At 41.2% G+C, this 23026-nt stretch overlaps 1 pseudogene; it reads left to right on the forward strand.

Moving 5' to 3' along the window:
- LOC149452209 (uncharacterized) overlaps window positions 1–23026 on the forward strand; it is a 122372-nt pseudogene that overhangs the window by 91601 nt on the left and 7745 nt on the right.

The raw sequence follows: 23026 nt of genomic DNA on the forward strand, positions 1-23026 counted from the left end.
GTATATTTTGCTTGTTTCCAGTTTGTGGTTTTGTATACATTCTCTCCCGTTACATGGTGACACACTGGGAGTGCCCTGCTCCCTGTTCCAGTAGCGACAATGCACTTTGAAATTCTTGTCGTGCTTCTCCTGCCAGCAATGCCAAGTGTTTATTTTCCTTTCGTGCTGCGCCAGTTACTGTAAATGCTATTGAGCTGCTTCTCTTAAATGGAAGGAGCTTTGGTTACATTAACACTCCCATGAAGCTGTCTTTGCTGGCATGTCTGGAAAAGAACTCCATTTTGCTTTATTACAGTTATTACGATTGCAGTCGCCCATTAAAGAGATCTTGTCCCCAGTTATTCCTTCTATCTCCTGTGCTCGTATGAACTCACTAGATCATTTACCTGTAGTATAAACAGGGACGTGCCTGGTAAAGTATTTCTACGTTCTCTGTCTAAACAGCTGTGTTAGCATTTCTTGATGCTTACATCAAAGTTATGGACAGGAGTGCTGGGAGCGCAGGCAAAAATATGCTTTGTAGTACGCTGTTAGAGCATTAAAGACCATGGTTTATCGTGTGTTACAGCAGCACGATGACATGAACTGGTCCTATGGGCTTGTCCACATGGACGACAGAGGCAGTTGATCCTGGATTTTACAACCCCATGACCACCTGCCACCAAGTTAACACAGCTGGCTGTTGCAGTTGTAGCATGGCAAAGTTTATGCAGGATATCATTTTTGGTAGAATTTAAGTGAATGGAACTCTTTTTTTTTACTGGACATGTTTAATAGCGAAAAGTCAAAAATATTTATTTATTTATTTCAGGTACTTATATAGCGCCATCAATTTATGCAGCACTTTACATATATATTGTACATTCACATCAGTCTCTAACCCTCAAGAGGCGTACAAACTAAGGTCCCTAACTCACATTCATACACACATACTAGGGCCAATTTAGACAGGAGCCAGTTAACCTACCAGCATGTCTTTGGAGTGTGGAAGGAAACTGGAGTACCCAGAAGAAGCCCACGCAGGCACAGAAGAAGCCCACGCAGGCACAGAAGAAGCCCAAGCAGGCACATGAAAACTCCAGGCAGGTGGCGCCGTGGTTGGGATTCGAACCAACGACACTAGTACTGCCCCGTAGCCTCTAATATTGTTTTTTTTTTCTCAAAATTGTTGGTCTTTATTTGTTTATAGCGCAAAAACTAAAAACGCAGAGGCAATCAAATACCACAAAAAGAAAGCTCTATTTATGGGAAAAAAAGGACGTAAATGTAATTTGGGTGCAGCATTGCATGACTGTGCAATTGTCCGTTAAAATAACGCAGTGCTGTATTGCAAAAAATAGCCTGGTCAGGAAGGGGAGTAAATCCTCAGGAGGGCAAGGGGTCAACCTACTAGGTCACATATGCTTTGGCAGTGCCATCTGCCATTTCACCACAGCACCTGTCCATGACAATGTCTATTTACTGTATGGAGTGTACTGGCCTCTTTGTATTTTTGTCAACCATGTCTAATGCACACAATTGTGATGCGATTTCCCCCAAAAAAATACAGGCTTCCGGGAGGTGGCATTACACCTCCAAGCCACCTGTTAACCAGCTCTGAAAAGCAATCCACTGTGAATCACTTTTATGGCTGTCAAAAAAGACAGCTGTCCGAGGGAACACGCTAAAAGTGCTATATAATGGCACTCCAAATAAAGTGTTGACACCATGCATCAAGAAGCACTGAAAGAACAGCTACCCAAAAAGCTCTGGACAATTCTGGAAATGAGAAACATGCGAAAATATCAGACCACAGGATAGGGGACCAGCAGATTTTTATATATTGTCAAGCAGCTTTAACTACGCTATACAGTTTCTACTACTTTAGTTAAAGTGTATGTTCAGCCGAACCTTTTTTTTTTCTTGCTGAATCCTTGTCAACAGGACACGAAAGGCAGGAAGTGGCGGAAACTCTCCAACAGCAACACAGGAAAAAAAAAGTATTTTTTAGTAGGGTATAGGAAAGCTAGAATGCCTCTCCGAATTTCAGTCTGTCTGTGTCATTGTTGCTAATTTTCCCTAACTTGGCAAAATGATAGCAGGAAAGGAAATAAGGGTAAATCTCTGTAACAGATCTCAGTTTAAAACTTTCCCCATGCTATACAAAACTATGAAAAAAAATTTTGGCTTGACATACACTTTCATCAACCCCCATCTTGTACTTGATTTAATGCCATACTAACACAACATTGCTGAAAATGATTGTGGTATACATAAAAATGTTATTTTTGGTGATCATGAGATCATGAGAACCCCAAACTGAGAATGGAGAATAGGGAAAGTTATTCTGCAAAGTGCCTCCCTCACTTGCCCCAAAAATTTGTTAATGGGGACGGCCAGATTTAAATCTTATATTTGTGTTAGAAAGAAGAGAAGGTGCACACTGAGAACTAAAAACAACCAACTCAAGACACATTGGCCCAGATCAGCTTGAAGGGAATGCATAAACATCTTAGCCAAGATCTGCTCAAGCTTTTTAATGAACTAATCGTAAATAGATGCCGTAGATCTCCATGAAGGTAATCTGCTAATATCCCTGTTGTTAACCTCATGTAAAGCAGTATTCACTTAATTCTTGCTTTATTTGACTTGAAACTGCCGTTCATACACTTTCAGCTCTCAACTCTATCCATAATTCTAAATGTAACAAAGATACATAATTATTGCACTATTGTATGAGAAAATAACAATCAGTTAAACATTAAACATGCCTATATTATGAGGTGCAGAATGTGGATGGAACACCTTACATCTACTAAGTAAAATATGCATAAGATCTATAGCATGTTTAATGTCTAGCAAATTGGGATTTCATTATATTCAATAATTGGCTGATTGTCGGATTTTAAAATCTTGTCATCTGGAAATATACACTATTTTGCCAAAAGTATTGGGACTCCTGCCTTTACACACTCATGAACTTTAATGACATCCCAGTCTTAGTCCGCAGGGTTCAATATTAAGTTTGCCCACCCTTCTGCAGCTATAACAGGCTGTCCAAAAGGTTTAGGATTGTGTCTATGGGAATGTTTGACCATTCTTCCAGAAACGCATTTGTGAGGTCAGGCATTGTTGTCGGACAAAAAAGCTTTGCTCGCAGTCTCCGCTCTAATTCATTAATTCAATTCCAAAGCTGTTCTATCGGATTGAGGTCAGGACTCTGTGCAGGCTAGTCAACTTCCTCCACCCCAAACTCGCTTATCCATGTCTTTATGGACCTTGCTTTTTGCACTGGTGCGCAGTCATGTTGGAACAGGAAGGGGCCATCCCCACAAAGCTGGGTTGTATGAAAGTGTCCAAAATGTCTTGGTATGTGGACACCTTAAAGAGTTCCCTTCACTGGAACCAAGTTATTGTTATAATACCCCTAACAGTTGACCATGGAATATTTAGTAGCAAGGAAATTTCACAGATGGACTTTTTGCACAGGTGGCAACCTATCACAGTACCACGCTTGAATTCACTGAGCTCCTGAGAGTGACCCATTCTTTCACAAATATTTGTAGAAGCAGTCTGCATGCCTAGGTGCTTGATTTTCTGCACCTGTGGCCATGGAGGTGATTGGAACACATGAATCCAATGATTTGGAGGGATGACCCTATACTTTTGGCAATATAGTGTGTGTGTGTGTGTATATATATGTAGCGATACCCCCGATGGGGCTGCTTAAGTTTCTTCACTCAGCCACTCTGCCTCTCAACCCCAAGAACTGTCTCAGCCCCAAATGACACACCTGGCAATAGTGTAAGTGCAAGGACCAATGAAAAGCACACACTTTATAATAAAACACAGAGATCAGCTTTACTGTAAGACCTCTATGGGAAGTAATAAACATTAACAACAGGTATTCGTTAGGTGAATCAAGAGAACAGCAAATACTGTGACCGAAAGCAATATAGCTCACTTTTACACTCAGGCTGCTTTCAGGAGATTCCAACCATGAATAACCCCAAGCGCAAAGGCAAACACTTAAATGGCAACCTCAAAGTGGGTCTAAACCCCTTTACATAAATTTGGCTCTATGATGTCCAAGCAGGAGGAGAGCAGAAGAATGACTCTCTGTTGTGTCAGACTTCTCCCTTCTAACCCCTGACACCACAAGCCCAGTAGGCAAACACTGTACCAACACTGTACCCAACTGATGCCTAAAACCTACTTTCCAAGGTAAAGCTATTCCCTCACACACCATGCAATATAGAGACCCATATGGCACCAGTAACATCAGTCTCTTGGTAACAGGATGAATCATGGGATCTTCAGCTAGCCACTTTTGTTGGTGCACTTAAACTCCTATGGTAAAGTATAATTGTAATCCTGTGCCAGTATTTGTATAGCATAGCAAATACTGTGTCTGTTTAGCAGGGCCATCTACGCATCCCAGTGCCTGGTGAGTATGGGCGAAGTATAATGTCTCTGTATGTGTGCAGTGTTCCTGTCATCTGCCAGTGGGCAAAATCCCTCTCACCAGATCCTTTGACTAAGACCCAAACGATCGTCCTGGAAATGACAGGCTCCTCTGGTCACCTCATGATGAGCACTTCTGTTTTGAAGGTCCACATCTCTCAGTTTGGATGTTCCCTTGACTGATGCAGATAACTCAGCATGCAGTGAACTGGCCCTAAGCACTTCTCTGCTAGGTCCAGACTGTTACCTTGCCACATGCAGACTGCTTCCCCCCAGGAAAAAGCAAAATGGAGTCCTTCACTCTGCTATCACTAAACATGGTGGCCTTTGAAGTTCTATTTCTTTATAAGCCTATGAGGCTGTTTCTGTTCAAGACTGCATATTCCACAATGCTTTGCAGCTGCACCTCCTGCTTCAGAAAGTCCCTGTCATTGGCTCCTTTAATGGCTCTTCTGATTGGCTCTCTCTCTATTACAGTCTGAGAGGAGAAGGGAGGGGCTGAAATCCCTCACTGCTTTGTCTGTGTCCAGTGCAAGTGTCAGGTTTCACAGGAGATGCCAGTCAGCAGATTACAGCAGTCACAGATAGGATTAATTTCCCCTGCTACATATATATATATATATATATATATATGTCTGTTGGCTATTTACTAGCTCCATTTTCTATCCCAAAATCTCTTCTGTTACCACGGAGATGGATGCTTGTTCAGCATTAAGGTGAAGGCAAGCACACTATGTTTGCGACCTGCATTTGGCGTGTCGGGTGTTTGGGGTGTCGTTAACACTGACACACACGGTAGATCACAAGTACAGTGCAGTTTGAACATGCTGTGGGAAATGCGCATGAACATGGGTTTTGCCACACCGCATTCTGGTGTCAACTGGCCCAAAAGGATGCAATGTACTGTAAGTACACAGTTTGCAGATATAGAGAAGTAAAAGTTATGTTTGGGCTAATCTGCCATTATTGGCCCTGGAGCAGTTAACCCCTTTTGCAACCCCCTTATATCATAGCTCATAATAATTGTTCTGTTAAACATTATTATTTTGTAGATAAAAATCATAAATACCCACCATCCCCAATCACCAATCCCAATGGATTTTTAAGGTGATGTGGTGCTTACTGGAAGCCCTTATTGACTCTCCATAATATTATGCTCTAAATTTCCAATGTAACCTATTAATTATGTTCAATAGGAAGGTTTACCTATTTTCTTAAAGTGGATCTTAAGTCTCAAAAACTTTAACCCTCCACGTCCTCTGGTCCTCTACACGATTAGCAATTTTTTTTTTTCAGAAAATGTTCGTCCTCTCCTAAGTGAATGATGTGTGCTGTGTTCCCTTTGCTTCCTGGGAAATGCATGCCACAAATCGCAGAAGGCATAGCCTTTCATTGAGGAAAGGAGGAGGGGGCAGGCTGAACCCGGAACAGCTGGCAGCCTATTGATGACATCCCAGGAAAATATGGCAGCATGGGACCGAGCACTGCCAGAAGAGAGGAGGATTTCCACTGGACAACGCTGGATCAGCTGGGTGGGAGAGTATCTAAAATGTGCTGATCTCACCACCAGGTAAGCAGCAGTTTAGAAACAAAATATGGGGGGGGGGGTGAAACTTAAACATTTAGGTATCTCAGGCATTTAATCTTTATCCATTTTAGCCACCCAGGTACACTTCAACTAAAACATTAATTTCAAACAAAAGTATTGGGGTCCTGTGTTGCTAGTATTCTAGTTTGGGATCTTCTAATTCAGAACTGTATCTAGAGATCATGCATTAAGATGCATCAAAGATGTGGCTGAATACCTCCCTGTTACCATGGAGAAAGAGAAAAGGAAGAACATTTTGAAACATTGACAAGCTTTTGCAGAAAACAGGGCATATAACTGGAACCAACTGCAGGGCAAATCAAAAAAGAAAAATTATGACAATGACACTGTATCAGTTTCTTCCTATATGCCTTCTAATTTCTCTTATGTCTCCCAAGGTTTCAATAGACACCATAAAACACATATAGTCAAAAGACAATTTCACATTAATGGATCACAGGAAAGGCTTCAAATAAAAGCAGAACATGGAGCAATCTTCCTTATCTGACTCTGGTGGTAATCCCTCTTTGGTGATAAGCACCACATGGTTTGTTGGAGGGTCTAAACACTCTTCTTCTCCTGTGGTTTCCTCTAAAGATCATTCTTCTCATTCACATTTGGTTAGAAATCAATTGATGCAACATCATTTCAATACACAGAAAGGGACTTTTTTTTAGAACAACAGAATCCCTTTCATAATGCACCCAGAGACATAGTAGAGACATAAAGACATTTGAAGTATCAGAAAATCAGGAAATTGGAATAAATTTTGTTAATCTGTTCATTTATGCTATCACAAAATTAGATAAGAGATTTTAGTAAAGATCTTAGCTTTTGTCCGCATAAGAATATTGACAAATTTGAAATAATTAAGGACTTGCATCTTTTTGCAAGGAAACATTCTCAAAAGCATGTACAAGAAAAAATAAATTCTACCTGAGGAGCAACAGCAGAGCAATCTGAATGACTTGTTTCCATTACTTGATGAACAGGATTCTTATGACCTAATTGATCACCTGGATTTCAATGAACTCTAAGAGTCTATTGAAAGTGAAAGCCTGCCCATCCCTCCTTTAGGCCCACATAATAAATAGAAATCTGCTAAACTTCCCCCTTCAACCTCCAATTCTAACGTAGCAGCATTCATCAAACTTACCTCTGATGAGATCGGCAGAATTAAGATTAGAGACGATGATAGCAATTTAACCCCCGATGAGACAAGCTCTTCAAAATTTAGCCGACTACTTTCACTTAACGATTAAGCCATCTGACAAAGGAGGCAATATGGTGATAATGGATAATAATCAATACGTATACATGTGTAAAAGACTTCTGAACATTACTACCTGATATCGTCCCATTACAAATGCAGTTGTTAAGAAGATTCAGGAAGAGTTTTATAAATATATTGATTCATCATATCTCAATGGGCTTATTACTAAGGATCCAGCAGAAGCTATATGAGTACAATTAATTAAAAATCAACCACCTCCTTACTAATATAATTACCCTATAACACAATCAACACCTTCCCCTGAAAGTGTACCAAACTATATACGTGACAGTGTTATTTAACAAATGCTCCGAAAACCAATTACAATCACATTAATACCCAATTTTTCCATAGAGTAAATCCACTACCAATATATAGTCCACGATAAATCTTATGCAAATACGCTAAAATGTCCCATCAATTCTTCCAACGATATTCCAAAAAACAGTCCACCTCAAAAAAAAGAAAAACTCATATAGTGCATTATCCTTTTTAAAATTATATATATAAAAACTTTATCTGTACTTCCTACAGTGAAAATGGGTGACAAATAGTGAAAAAAGCGTGAACCACACGTGATCAGTGAAAAACCACTTCAGTGTACATAACACTATTTCAGTGCCACATCACAAAAACTCCAATACTAAAAGTGTGTACACTTCTAAATGCAGTAAGGGTACCCTTACCAACTTTCCCAATATAATAGGCTTTATAGTAATCCAGGAACTCCACAGGCTGATCCACTCAGGAACCTCTGCTGTGTCCCACAGCCACCCCACTCTCTGGATTCCTCAGACACTCTGCTCACAGTGTCACCAAAAAAACATACAGGACATAGTGTGATACCGCCAATAAAATTAATAACATACACTTTATTTGAATCTGCTCACATTGCCAAGGCTTTTAAAACGCATTAGAGGGAGTACAGAAGGTGTAGGAATCTCACGGTCATCCAGGGAGACACGTCCCGTCACTCCTGCTCGATCTTCTCCCTTATCCAAAATGGCCGCCAGGTAACTTCCGGTTTCCGGGAAAACGTCTCGACGTCACTCCACCTTGACGCGTTTCGTCATCGACTTAGTCATAAGGGGTGTAAGCATCAAGCAACACAGTTCTATTTAAACCCCGTGTGTGGTTAAACTGTGTAAATGTACGTGGATGAGAGAGTAATAAATAGAGTGTAATTTGAATAATTATATTAATAATAATAATAATAATAATTTGATAATTAATTAGGAAGTATTCGTTGGGTAGATTATATATATTATATATAGAATGTAGATTATACTGATAGCTTGTAATAATTTATTTATGAATTATGGTCTATTTATGATGGTACGTTTGGGAGATTAATTTTAATTATTTTACACAATTTGAATGGTATGGTTTTTATATATATGTAGAGTTCTTCCTTAAACAATTAGGCTGGAGTAAAGTAATTTTAGATGGGTAGATATTTAGATAAAAAGGACCCAAATCCACTATAATAATGTATTCAGATTGAGGTTATGTTATAAAAGGAAATATAATTATATATAACATTATATAGAATGTGATGTATGTATTTAAGAGACTAGATGATTGAGGCTTTAGGGGTTAATGATGTATTTTTATGTATTAAATAATTATGTGGTTATATATTATATATTTATAGAATGCTAATGAAAATCATGAGGTAGAGTTTTGCAGTATGGTATGTTGGTGGACGATTTTTACATTAGATAATATATGCCGGATCAGCTGTAAGCAGTTACCGGATAATACTGGCACTGCTCCCATCTCCAATATGGCGGCGAGTGTCTCGGCGCCATGATGAGGAGGGGTTTAAATAGAACTGTGTTGCTTGACGCTCACACCCCTTATGACTAAGTCGATGACGAAACGCGTCAAGGTGGAGTGACGTCGAGACGTTTTCCCGGAAACCGGAAGTTACCTGGCGGCCATTTTGGATAAGGGAGAAGATCGAGCAGGAGTGACGGGACGTGTCTCCCTGGATGACCGTGAGATTCCTACACCTTCTGTACTCCCTCTAATGCGTTTTAAAAGCCTTGGCAATGTGAGCAGATTCAAATAAAGTGTATGTTATTAATTTTATTGGCGGTATCACACTATGTCCTGTATGTTTTTTTGGTGACACTGTGAGCAGAGTGTCTGAGGAATCCAGAGAGTGGGGTGGCTGTGGGACACAGCAGAGGTTCCTGAGTGGATCAGCCTGTGGAGTTCCTGGATTACTATAAAGCCTATTATATTGGGAAAGTTGGTAAGGGTACCCTTACTGCATTTAGAAGTGTACACACTTTTAGTATTGGAGTTTTTGTGATGTGGCACTGAAATAGTGTTATGTACACTGAAGTGGTTTTTCACTGATCACGTGTGGTTCACGCTTTTTTCACTATTTGTCACCCATTTTCACTGTAGGAAGTACAGATAAAGTTTTTATATATATAATTTTAAAAAGGATAATGCACTATATGAGTTTTTCTTTTTTTTGAGGTGGACTGTTTTTTGGAATATCGTTGGAAGAATTGATGGGACATTTTAGCGTATTTGCATAAGATTTATCGTGGACTATATATTGGTAGTGGATTTACTCTATGGAAAAATTGGGTATTAATGTGATTGTAATTGGTTTTTGGAGCATTTGTTAAATAACACTGTCACGTATATATGAGTACAATACCCACACACCCCTACATTTTATGCACTACCAAAATTGCATAAACATTTACAACATCCTCCAGGGCAACCTATTATATCAGGAAATGGCTCGTTAACCAAAAAACTAAGTAGGGTGGTGGATGAATACCTTACACCACATGTTACCAACTTACCAACATACATGCAAGATACTATCCATCTTTTACAACAAATTTAAGGTTTGTCAATACCTACAGTGCATCCAGAAAGTATTCACAGCGCTTAACTTTTGCCACATTTTGTTATGTTACAGATTTATTCCAAAATGGATTAAAATCATTTTTTTCCTCAACATTCTACAAACAATACCCCATAAGGACAACATGAAAGAGGTTTATTTTGAAATCTTTGCAATTTATTAAAATTAAAAAACAGAAAAAAAAACACATACACATAAGTATTCACATCCTGTTCCCACTTGTCATCCTTGAGATGTTTCCATAACTTGATTGGAGTCCATCTGTGGGAAATTCAGTTGATTGAACATGATTAGGAAAGGAAAGGCATAAACCGGTCTATATAAGGTCCCACAGTTAGCAGTGCATGTCAGAGGACAAACCAAGCCATGAAGCCCAAGGAATGTCCGTAGACCTCAGAGACAGGATTGTATCAAGGCACAGATCTGGGGAAGGGTACAGAAAAAAATCTGCAGCAATGAAGATCCCAATGGGCACAGTGGGTTCCATCATCTGTAAATGGAAGAAGTTTGGAACCACCAGGAATCTTCCTAGAGCAGGCCGCCCAGCCAAAATGAGCAATCGAGGGAGAAGGGCCTTAGCCAGGGAGGTAACCAAGCACCTGATGGTCACTCTGAAAGAGCTCCAGCGTTTCTCTGTGGAGAGAGGAGAACCTTCCAGAAGAACAACCATCTCTGAAGCACTCCACCAATCAGGCCTGTATGGTAGAGTGTCCAGACAGAAGCCACTCCTCAGTAAAAGGCAAATGGCAGCCCAACTGGAGTTTGCAAAAAGGCACCTAAGGGACTCTCAGACCATGAGAGAGATCTGAAAATGGCTGTGCACCGATGCTCCCCATCCAACCTGATGGAGCTTGAGAGGTACTGACTGCAAAGAAGAATGGGAGAAATTGCCCAAAAATAGGTGTGCCAAGCTTGTAGGATCATACTCAAAATGACTTGAGGCTGTAATTGGTGCTAAAGGTGCTTCAACAAAGTATTGAGCAAAGACTGTGAATACCTATGTACATATGTTTTTTTTTTATTTTTAATCAATTACAAGAGTTCATAACAAAGTTGAACATCAATGAATTCAATCTTAGCCTTATCATGTCTTGTAATCAGGAATCTATTCCATTCCTTGATGTATTAATTCTCAAAAATAAAGATGGTCTACTGACCAGCACTTTATACTGCAATAACACAGCTGGGAATAAAATACTGCACGCTCAAAGCTTTCATCCAAAGTTCTTAATAAATTCCATCCCATACAGCCAATATGTAAGACTCAGACGAAATGATGATTACAAATTTAAAATCAAAGCAGATCAGTTAAGAGACAAACGTCTCGCTAGAGTCTATTTGACTTGTCTCAAGCAAGCATTCAGATGTGCCAAAAATAAATCAAGACAGGAGCTATTACACTTGAAAAAAGAACAAAATATTAATAATCCTATACGAATTGCAATCAACATATTGAGTTGAAAAAAATCATAGAAAAATACTAGCACTTACTAACCTGTGATCCACAAGTGCAGAATTTGGTTTTTGATAAGCCAACATTCACATATAGACGGGCAAGAGCAATAAGAAATTATATAATTCAAAGTGCATTCAAGGGCAAACAATGCAAAGATCCATGCAAATACCCGGGTTCATTCATTTGTGGTAGATGCAAGTATTGTCAGTATATGAATACCAGAAAATCTACCAAGTTACCTAATAGTGAGAATATATACCACCACCAGACACTACGCCAATTGCAAAACCTTAGGTGTAGTATATCTCTTAACCTGTGATTGTAATAGTTTCTATGGGAACAAAACCAAGATGCCATTTTGCAAAATTGTATATAGACACATACCTAGCATGAAGACTTGTAATACAGAATTGCCACTAGGAAGACATGGTAAAACATACATGGGGGTATCTTTCCACTGGTACATTTTTTTTATACTGGATAGAATCCACCCACCCCCTCCCAGGGTAGACTGGAGCAAAAGTCTCCTTCAATGCAAGTCGAGCTGGATCCACAGATTAAAGACCAATGTACCTCCTGACGTCATATCATTTAGACCATTTCTGGAAGGTTTTGTATCAGGAGGATGGGAAGAATAAAATATTTGATAATCAAATTCATGTTTTGTCAAATTTATAAATGTGTAAATGGGACCCTCTATTGCATTCCCTTGTCAATAATTTATTTATGTATAGATCATTTTAAGCATTAATTTTTCACAGTATACCATTTGCTTGTTCTTACAGTACTTCCTGCCTAAATGTTGTATTGGTTAATTTTTTGTAAAAATGTTTTCCATCTACTCTTAGGGCTGTTCATTGCAGGAGCTCATTTAATTTTTCACCACACGGTGCACACAGGCAGCAGTTGTGGGCAATTTACACATAGTCTGCAGCCTTACTGCCCCATTGCAGTGTACATATGCCATCGTGAGCACGAGTTTACGGTTTTCTGTTTGAGCTCCTGTGTGGTCTCAATGTGCTTCAGTAGGCCGTCAGTGTGTGACATCATCGCACCAATAATGTGTGATGTTATTGCGTCGGCGACGCATTTGCAGCTTGGTGGCCTCCTCCTATCTGGTACTGAAGGTTGATTGGTCTTCCAGTCTCTCCAGGCACCCCTCCCTCTCCCTTCACCAATATTGATTGGTCTATTGCTGACTAGTACACATATAAAATGGGCCAGCCTTTACATGCACATGAACTTTAATGGCATCCCAGTCTTAGTAGATAGGGTTCAATATTGACTTGGCCCACACTTTGCAGCTATAACAGACTCAACTCTTCTGGGAAGGCTGTCCACAAGGTTTAGGAGTGTGTCTATGGCATTGTTTGACCATTCTTCCAGAAGGGCATTTGTGAGGTCAGGCACTGATGTCGAACGAGAAGGCCTGGCTAGCAGTCTCCACTCTAATTCAAAGGTGTTCTATTGGGTTGAGGTCAGGATTCTGTGTAGGCCAATCAAGTTCCTCCACCCCAAACTCTGTGTTTTTCTGGACCTTGCTTTGTGCACTGATACACAGTCATGCTAGAACAGGAAGGGGCCATTCCAAAATTGTTCCCATAAAGTTGGAAGCATGAAATTGTCCTAAATGTCTTGGTATGCTGACACCTTAAGAGTTCCCTTCAGTGGAACCCCTGAAAAACAACCCCATACCATAATCCCCCCTCCACCAAACTTTACACTTGGAACAATGCAGTCAAGCAAGTACTCTTCTCCTGGCAACCACCAAACCCAGACATGTCCATAGGATTGCCTGAAAGAGAAACGAGACCAGTCACTCCAAAGAAGATGTCTCCAATGCTCTAGAGTCCAGTGGCGGTGTGCTTTACATCACTGCATCCGATGCTTTGCATTGCACTTTGTGATGTAAGGCTTGGATGCAGCTGCTCGGCCATGGAAACCCATTCCATGAAGCTCTCTAGCTCTGTTGTTGTGCTAATCTGAAGGCCACGTGAAGCTTGGAGGTCTTTAGCCACTGACTCTGCAGACAGTTGGCGACTTCTGTGCACTTTGCTCTTCAGCATGCGCTGACCCGCTCTGTCATTTTACATGGCCTTTTATGTTGCTGTTGTTCCCAGTTGCTTCCACTTTGCTATAATACCACTAACAGTTGAGCGTGTAATATTTAGTGGCAAGGAAACTTCAAGGATGGACTTATTGCACAGGTGACAATCTATCACAGTACCACTCTTGAATTCACTGAGCTCCTGAGAGCGACCCATTCTTTCACAAATGTTTGTAGCAGCAGTCTTCATGCCTAGGTGCTTGAATTTATACACCTGTGGCCATGGAGGTGATTGGAACACCTGAATCCAATGATTTGGAGGGGTGTCCCAATACTTTTGGCAATATAATGTGTATATACACTATATATATATATATATATATATGAATGTTGGCTACTTACTAGCTCAATATCCTATTCCAAAATGTCTTCTGTTACCACGTAGGTGGATGCTTGCTCAGCATTAAGGAATCCCTGAACCCTGATCATACGGAGACTTTAGCGGAGCCTGAGACCACAGTGGGGGGAGAAAGTCCTGATCAAGTCATACCTTGGGATGCTGCTGCTTCACTCAGTACAGGAATCAAGTCTTGGTACATTACTTTCATTTAATGCAGATAAGGCACTAAGTGAGTTTAATTACCACCTTAATCAGCCACAGAATCTGTGTAATTAATATGTGTTCGGATTTAAAGGGATGAGGTGGCAACCCTACCTTAAAGGTTCTAAGCTATGCCTCAGCACACAGATATTGGTATCTCATCACCCAGATTTCGATCATTGCTTTTTTGATTTAGAGATACTTTTGCATGTCCTTTAAGCAGCCTTCAATTGCTTAAGCTCTGCTGCTGGGTTTATATTCAACAGCCAGAAAAAGAGGTGGCCAAACCAAGCATAAAGGAAACCAATTTTGCTCCCCTTGGCATGGACAGCTCTTGACGGCTTTATATTACTCTGATATTTTTTGTCCGCAGTTAGAATATAATAATAAAATGTGCTTGTTGTTTTAAATACTGTACATTATTTGTTACTGTTCTTGAACTACATTTAAAAATATCTTGTATGTATAATCTTATGTTCTATATAATATCAATTTTAAAACATTCACGACTTAAATCAAGTATCTAAAGGAAAAGTGCTAGTCAGATTGCTAATTGTAGACAATATAGATTTTATTTTCAAAGGCCCGTTAAAATATTTTGAACTGCTTTTTCAGGGAAGGTATAATAGTAGTGGTACTGGACTGGCTCTGGGGAAGTATCAAAAGTTCCTAGCAAGCAAAGACCAAGTGAACATGCTAAAAAGCTATTTCAATAGCACCATCTGCTGAAAATATTTAAGTATGACAGAAAAGGGTTACTTTTAAAAGCAACCAATGGTTCTCTATGCACTAATTGAATGCAATCTATTTGACCCAGAAATTAAAGAGCAGTAAATATAAAATATATGGAAAATCAATATTAATTAATTATGATGTAATAAATTCAGATATTATATTGCAATAATTATATAGAATCTAAAAATAAACTGTGCTCTGGTACTATAAAAACAACCAAAAAGCTGCACACACAAACTATATAATATCCCGCCTACTTTTTAAGAATAATAAACTGTGTTTTTGTAATAATTATACTTTCTTTTGTTTGTTTTTAGCATATTGTAGTTCACTTTGCATAGTGGAGCGTGTCATTTGGCATCATTTTTATTTTTAACAAATAGATTTTATTGAGCATTTTGAATCATGTAAAAAATACAAGAAATAAAATGGCACATACAGTTGTGCTTAAAAGTTTGCTTACCCTGGCAGAAATCATGAAATATTGGCATTCATATTAAAAATATGACTGATCATGCCAAAAAAACTTATTTAAGGACAGTGATCATATGAAGCCATTTATTATCACATAGTTGTTTGCCTCCTTTTTTAATCTTAATGATAACAGAAATCACCCAAATAGCCCTGATCAAAAGTTTACATACCCTGGAATGTTTGGCCTTGGTACAAATGCACAAGGTGACACACACGGGTTAAAACGGCAATTAAAGGTTAATTTCCCACATCTGTGCCTTTTTAAATTGCAATTAATGTCTAAGTATAGTCAGTGAGTTTGTCAGCACTGAGCAGGCTAGATACTGAGCCATTGGGAGAAGAAAAGATCTGCGTAACAAGGTGATGGAACTTTATAAAGATGGAAAAGGATATAAAAAGATATCCAAAGCCTTGAATATGTCAGTCAGTACTGTTCAATTTTATTATGAAGTTTGGGGATCTCTTGACACAAAGCCAAGAACAGATAGACCAAGAAAGAGTACAGCCAAGGATAGAGAAGGAAGAAAAGAGGAGGAGGAAGGAGGAGAAAACAGCTTAAAAAACAGAAATTGGCTGGAAAAAAAGATCTTGTGCAGCTTCCCACCGTTCATCCATAGAATTAGAAAATGCCAACACATTAAATCCATAAGATGACAGACACTAGACCAAGAGGGGGAGTATCACATCTTAGAGTTAAATCTCTTGCCTCCTACCAAACAGCTCAAATGTTTAAAAACATTTTTAGGCAATTATGGCCAATATAAATAAGCTTATACAAAGGTAAAGCTGCATTGATCATAGACTTCCAAAGAGGAACGGTAGGGGGTTTCTATCATTTCGGTTTAGACAGAATTGCTTTCCTAGCATAGAAAGTGAACAATTTCTTATGGGAGGTAGTGGTCACAGTGTCTTAAATACCAAAAAGGAGGATTAAGGGGTCTACTGCAATGATCATGTCCCCTTGTTAATTGAACAACTCTATCCTTACCCAAAATCATGAGGGGAAGAAATTACTGCACTACTTCCTCCCCCAGTCAGCATCAGTCAGGGTCCCTCTGCCAGGAATGGAATAGTTGAGTCACCTTACCAGTATCATTATTTGTAATCCTAAGGTATAGAAATGAAAGGAGCTTATCTATATTATGGAAAATCAAGAACCTCTTGACTGAAGAGGGAGGTGAGGGGTGATGATGGTGATGGGTGAAGAGAACTGAGCCTGAATGTGGACATGTTGAAGTTGAAGAACCGGAAGAACATCCAGATAGGAAGGTGAAATGTATCTCTAAGACTATTAAAGGAAAGAAGACATCCTTTCAGCATTATATGTTGCAAGGTTTTAACTCCAAATCCTGCCCACACACTAGAGCGGAAATGAGATAACCCCACAATGGAGTGTAGGTAGAGATACAGTTCAATTCATTGGTAGACCTGCACACTTCTTACTTGAACAGTGTTCCACAGTATTCCATGATATTCCGATTGGAATGGGGGCCCCTAAACACTAAGTTACTTAGTTCAGAGTATGATCTCAATAATGCAGTTTCTATGATCCACTGCTGGATTCTGGGCCGATTTTGAAAAAGGAATTAGGAATAGGGACCATGGTGTGTCTAAAAACATTAAGGAGTTTGGGAAGGAAGGTAGTTTCACGGAGGTTTACCCTACCTACCTGGGTCAATGGCAATGTTTTCCAAACAGTACATTTGTGAATCAGTTGTTGGAGAACCAGGTAGAGATTGTCAGATAAATAACTAGAAAGGTCTCCTCAGACCCTAATGCCCAGTTATTTAAAATGGGATGCCCAGGTAAGAGGGGTAGAATTACTGGAAGGATGCTAATTGGGACAATGGAAACAGCACGGACTTACCCCAGTTGACCTTAATACCCAAAAAACTACTAAATACATCAATGACCTTATGGGCTACAGTAAGAGAGGTAGAGTTGTTGCATATATACAGTAAAGTATCATCGCCATATAGAGACACCTTTTCCACCAAAGGTCCCACGGTATACCCTGTACTACATCAGAAGAGCAAAGCAGGATACCTAATTGCTCAAGCCAGGACAAAAAGTCCCAGGGATAGAGGGCATCCCTGTCTAGTGCCCCTCTGCAGCAGGAAAGGAAAGGACAGAACTCCATTCTTTCTGACACTAGCAGTGGAAGCAGCATATAGTAATCTTACCTACGATATAAAAAAGGGGCAAACATTTGCAGGACCTGTCATAGATATTGTCACTAAAAAGAATCAAAGAACTTCTCCGCATCGAGAGAGGCCACTACCCCGGAGGTCTCTGATCTCAGAAAATGTGCAATATCACCATTGAGACAGTTAACTAGAACGTTGGTAAGGATTTAGCATCCACATTTAAAAGTCATATAGGATTATTTAAGGCACAAAGTTCCAGGCCCTTGCTAGGCTTGGTCACAACCACTATAATAGCCTTAGACATCAAGCCATGAGGGATTTGGCATCCAGGGCAGTTTGTAGAAGATCATCAAATCTACAGTATATTTGTTTTATAAAATTTAGAGGGAAGACCATCAACCTCGGGGGTTTTATCAGGTTGAAGGGAGGTTACCATCACTTGAGTCTCTTAGTGTAATCAGAGCCTCCAATAATTGCCAGGATTCAGTGGATAAAATAGGAATTTTAATGGTATCTAAAAAGACTCTTAGGCTCTCAGGCTTATATTTAGATCTGGAGGAACAGAGTCGTAGTAAGTAGCAAGCTGCATATTATCCTGTATTGGGTCAATCAATAGCTTCCCCTAGTCATTTCTGATATTGGCTCTATGGGTGGTAGTTGTCTGCTTCTCTCCACCTGCTCAAAAATTTGTTGGGACTAATAGAGAAGTTTCTTCTTATATGCGCTGACACGGTGAAGCATCACCAGGTAATTGCATATCCCAGTATTTCCTTTCTTCTTTAGTAGTGGTATATTGGGATTCTAGAGCCTACATCCTAGCCCTGGCCTCAGAGCAGGGGTGGACTGACCATTTGGAAACTCGTGCGCTGCCCGAGGGCCCGGGGTCAGTAGGGGGCCCCATGAGATGCCCCTAGTACCTTTTTCATAGGCTTTTTTGAGTTTGGGCAAGGACACAGGGGCCCCATGATCCCTTATTGCCCGGGAGCCCCATGAGTTGTCAGTCCGCCCCTGCCTCAGAGAGATCAGTATGAGATTCTCTATGGATTTTACTAATGGTAAGTTAATTCTAGCCATTGGCATATGCCTTAAATGCATCCCAAACCACTGCTGATGCAGCGTTTTGTTGATTATGCAGTCAATAATCCTGAATTGCTGAGGCCACTAAAGGCTCAACTCTATCATCTGAAATCCAGTACCAGGAAAGTCTCCAGAGATTGTTCGCTGATTTAAAGTCAGTGTTCATTCTTAATAGCATTGTGGCATGATTGGTGGTGTATTTTGGTTTTGTTCTGCCCTAGGAAAGACTAAAATCAGGTGCACCCCTATCTAAATTTGTCCTACCCCTTCCTGTTTAAAATCCACCCTGAGAGGACAGGAGGGGGAAGTATGATGGGGTGGCAGCAGGACAGGAGGGGGGAAACAGGACAGGTGGGGAGCAGTGGAACAGGAGGGGGGGCAGAAGGAAAGGAGGGGGCGGTGTGACGGGGCAGTGGGGACAGGTGGTCAGCAGTGTGACAGGGGAGCAGCGGGATGCATGGGGGCAGCATGATGGGCGGCAGTGGGACAGGTGGGGGCAGCGTGATGGGGGGAGCAGCATGACAGGTGTGGGGAAGCACCAGTCCTCCAAGCTCTTACCTTTCCAGCAGCGGCTCATCCAGATGGTGTCAGGATCTGGTGCCAGGTGCGGTAGCTGAGACCCATCTCCACCAGGATCTCCAGGGGCAGTTGCAACAAAGAGCGGGGGGGGCTCCTCCACCCTGCCCTTCTCCCTTTTTTCTTCCTCCTCCACAGGCCCTCTGCTCCGCTGGCACGTCCTGGCCTCAACCATCCACCACAGCCCGGTGCACACTGCAGATCCTGACTAGAGCCTGGCTGACAGCAGGCCTCGAACCTCAACTGCTCCCTTCACACTCCTCAGATCCACCTACCATCCTGCCCTCCTCTGCAGCTGGTCCCCTGGCCTCTACTTCTGTGTCGGCTCAGCTTCCCCCTTCCCCATGGCGACCCTGCCACTCTCACTCACAGTGTACATTCTGCCTGGGGGAGGCACTGCCCCCCTGTAAAATGCCACCCAAGGCAAGTGCCTTCTTTGCTTTGCGGCAGATATGCCCCTGGGCATGATCAGAAATTGCATGAGGCAGGATAGACATTTCATGAACTCAAGAAAGAATCCTATTACTATTACATAGATCAAAACAGGACACAGAGTGACAAGTAAATAATTTCAGCCTTGGGTATTTCAAAAAAAAGATGCCAGAAAGGCCAAACACATCTCCCCACTTGGAGTGAGTAGAATCCACAACTGAGTCAGGGGTAAGTTTGTCTAGAAACGTCCCGCAATCATACCTGTAGGAAGTCAACTGACTGTAAAGTATACAACATTCGTCCAAGTGTAAACTAGAACTCTAGAAACAAATAATACCTTTTTCCCTTTAATCCTTGCACCTATCCACTACCCAGAATTGCAATCCCACTGATATGCAGGACCGGTGCTTACACTAGGCAAACTGAGCAGGGCACACTGCCACCTAGGGACATCTGGCCGCAGCACAGGCCAGCACTCTCTCTGTGTGGGACACCACCACATCATGAATGATCCTTCAGCTGAGAGGAGGGATGGCAGAGGGGAGGAAGAAAGGACAGAGAAAGATTCCGGGTTTCCGGGGCCAGTGTAGCAGCTGTGCTGCAGCTCCTTCCAGTATTCCTCTCAGACTCAGTCCCTTACTGCAAGCTGACTGATGGCTGCTAATCACTGTGGTGGAGTTCCAGCCCTTCTTTTCCCATTCTTCAGCAGAGGTGGAGCTGTACATGCAGAGGAAGGTAATGTCTGACTCTGATGTCTCGTGCCTGTGTGCGTGTAACCCGGCCGGCCCGACCATCCATCACATGTGCAAAGTGTCAGTGAGAGATGACATCATCACAATCCCACAGCCTGCTCTTCTAGTGCCTGCTGATCTGTGTTAGTGTTGGTGGTGGTGTGTTGTGTCGGATCTGTCCCTGTGTGGGATCTAACTTACACTGGCATATTACATTTTTTGAATGGTATATTGAAGAGAACATTAACCCCACTGGTTTACATATACAAACTTCTCCTAACGTAAAAAATGTGACGATGGAATTTAAGGCAGCCAGGGAAAATGTTCTACAGAGCTGCTCTAGATCCATGATTCAACTTCTCCTCACACTATACAAAAAGGAAATTAATGAGCTAGATGATGAGATCACACTATTATATAGTCAACATCAGATTTTATGTTCGCATCCCGAAATCCTGATGAAGAACAGGGAGTTACAAGAATATCTTGAACGACTGAATGTCGATTTAAGTCAATAAAAAGAACAAAAATTTCTCAAGGATAAGATGGCATACAAATGGCCTGAAGGGTGATATAGACGCCCCTGGGCTCAAAGAAAGGCACAATCTAATAAGAATTTTTACATCCAAGAGCAGGATGGTGTAGAATCTGATTCCTCTAATGCGTCGATTTTTTCTCACACTTCACAGGGCACACATGTGGCTCATTGGAGGCATCGAACATCTTGTAAGAGACCAAAAGATGGGGACAGTCACTTTACAATTATCACATTGGGTAAAAAAAGATTGGTTGAACCAGGTGCTCAGCCCCCCAAAATTAATATACAACCGTCACAATCTAATTCTTCACATATGGGAACTTCTGTCTTCCATGGCACTGGATCTAATTCTAAAGACAACACTCTTGATACACCTTTTTCTCTCTCACAGCTGTCTGTCCACTCTGAATGTGGACAATCTCTCTCTAGTAATGACCTCAACATTGATGTTTCTGGTAGTTTTTTAGGACCACAGTCATGAGCAGATTAGATACATGTACTGCGTCCACCAATAGGCACTATGGAGCAATTTGTGGTCAAGATGGCACCTTAGAACTAGGTTTGAATGTCATTAATCTTTCTTCACGTAATCTTACTTCACTTGAATGTGACTTATTAAGCCTTGGTCTTACCTTTTGCCCTGTTCAACAACTAGATCATTTTGAGATTACTAAGGATATCCATCTCTTTGCATGTAAACTTACATGCTATAAGCCTTTTCTATAATTGTATACCCTCTGTTGTCGGTCTAGGTGTTATCATGGTCATCTCTGTGAATGTATTAAATCCCTTTGCTGCTAACTGTATCCGCCTATTTCATTACATTATAATATATATCTGTACCAGATTGCAGTGCTATTTGTTATGCCTTGTTATTGTATTGTTAAGTATTTTATTCTTGATCGGCTGGCTGGCACCATCCACCATCCAGAAACGTCGACAGATGAAACCCTTCACGTCAGTCCTCTTGAACCGTCACATCAAGTACCAATGGGGCTTTCCATTTAAGCTTACGTTTGCGTACCAAGATCGGAGCCATGTTGTCCACAATACGGAAGAGGCCAAGTCGAACCTGGAGGCGCTACACCTTCTGCCCTCACGGGATACCTCCAACAGCCCGGTGCGGCCCTCTGGTTCCCATCTGCCTTCATCTCAGCTGGGGCGTATATGGGAGAAAGTTTGTAGCCGTAAGTCGACCCTGGAGTTGATAGCCGTAAGTCGACCCTGGAGGCGCTACACATTCTGCACTCGCGGGATACCTCCGACAGCCCGGTGCGGCCCTTTGGTTCCCATCCGCCTTCATCTCAGCTGGGGCGTATATGGGCGAAAGTTGGTAGCCGTAAACGCTTCCTCCCTAGTACCCCTCCGTTTTCCGGATCTTCCTGCTCCGATCCAGGTTGAGTACGGTTGGATAGGTAAGATTTTCCACTTTTCAGATGGCTTGATCCACTGCCGTGGGGCGGAGACCTTGACTGGCCCTTGATGGGCGAACTTTTCGTATGTTTTTGTATGTTGCTTATTTTTAGTTTTACAGTTTGAAATATTCTTCTATGCAATACTGGTCTGTACTGGTGGTGATCCTCGTTCCCCGTCGGCTCCTCGCGGTCCAAATTTTGAGTTGAATTTTTCTTTTTGAATTTTTTTTCTTTTTTTTTTTCTTTCCGCTAATTTTTTTTTTTTCATACTAGGACTTTAGTTATGTGGATCCCGGCTCCTGCTGGCTCCTTGGGTTTTTTTTGTTTTTTTTTGGGGGGGTGTTATTGTACCTCTTTCTATATATCAGGGACCTCCCTGGCTCATGGTCCTATGCCTTATATGATTGGTCCCGGCTTCCACTCTAATGGGGCCGTGACCCGGGAATGCCTCCCTTCTATTTTGCTGATATGTCTGTGTACCTGTTTACATTTTCTTTATATATTATAGTATCATATTATGCATTCTTGAGGTAATGTACTAGACATTGTCTTTTCACCTGTTATGTCCCCCCCCCCCCTTTTTTCTCCCCCCTCCTC

The sequence above is a fragment of the Staurois parvus genome, unplaced genomic scaffold, assembly GCF_062004578.1.
Source record: "Staurois parvus isolate SC_StPar_1 unplaced genomic scaffold, SC_StPar_1.0 ptg000488l, whole genome shotgun sequence".
NCBI classification, from domain to species: domain Eukaryota; kingdom Metazoa; phylum Chordata; class Amphibia; order Anura; family Ranidae; genus Staurois; species Staurois parvus.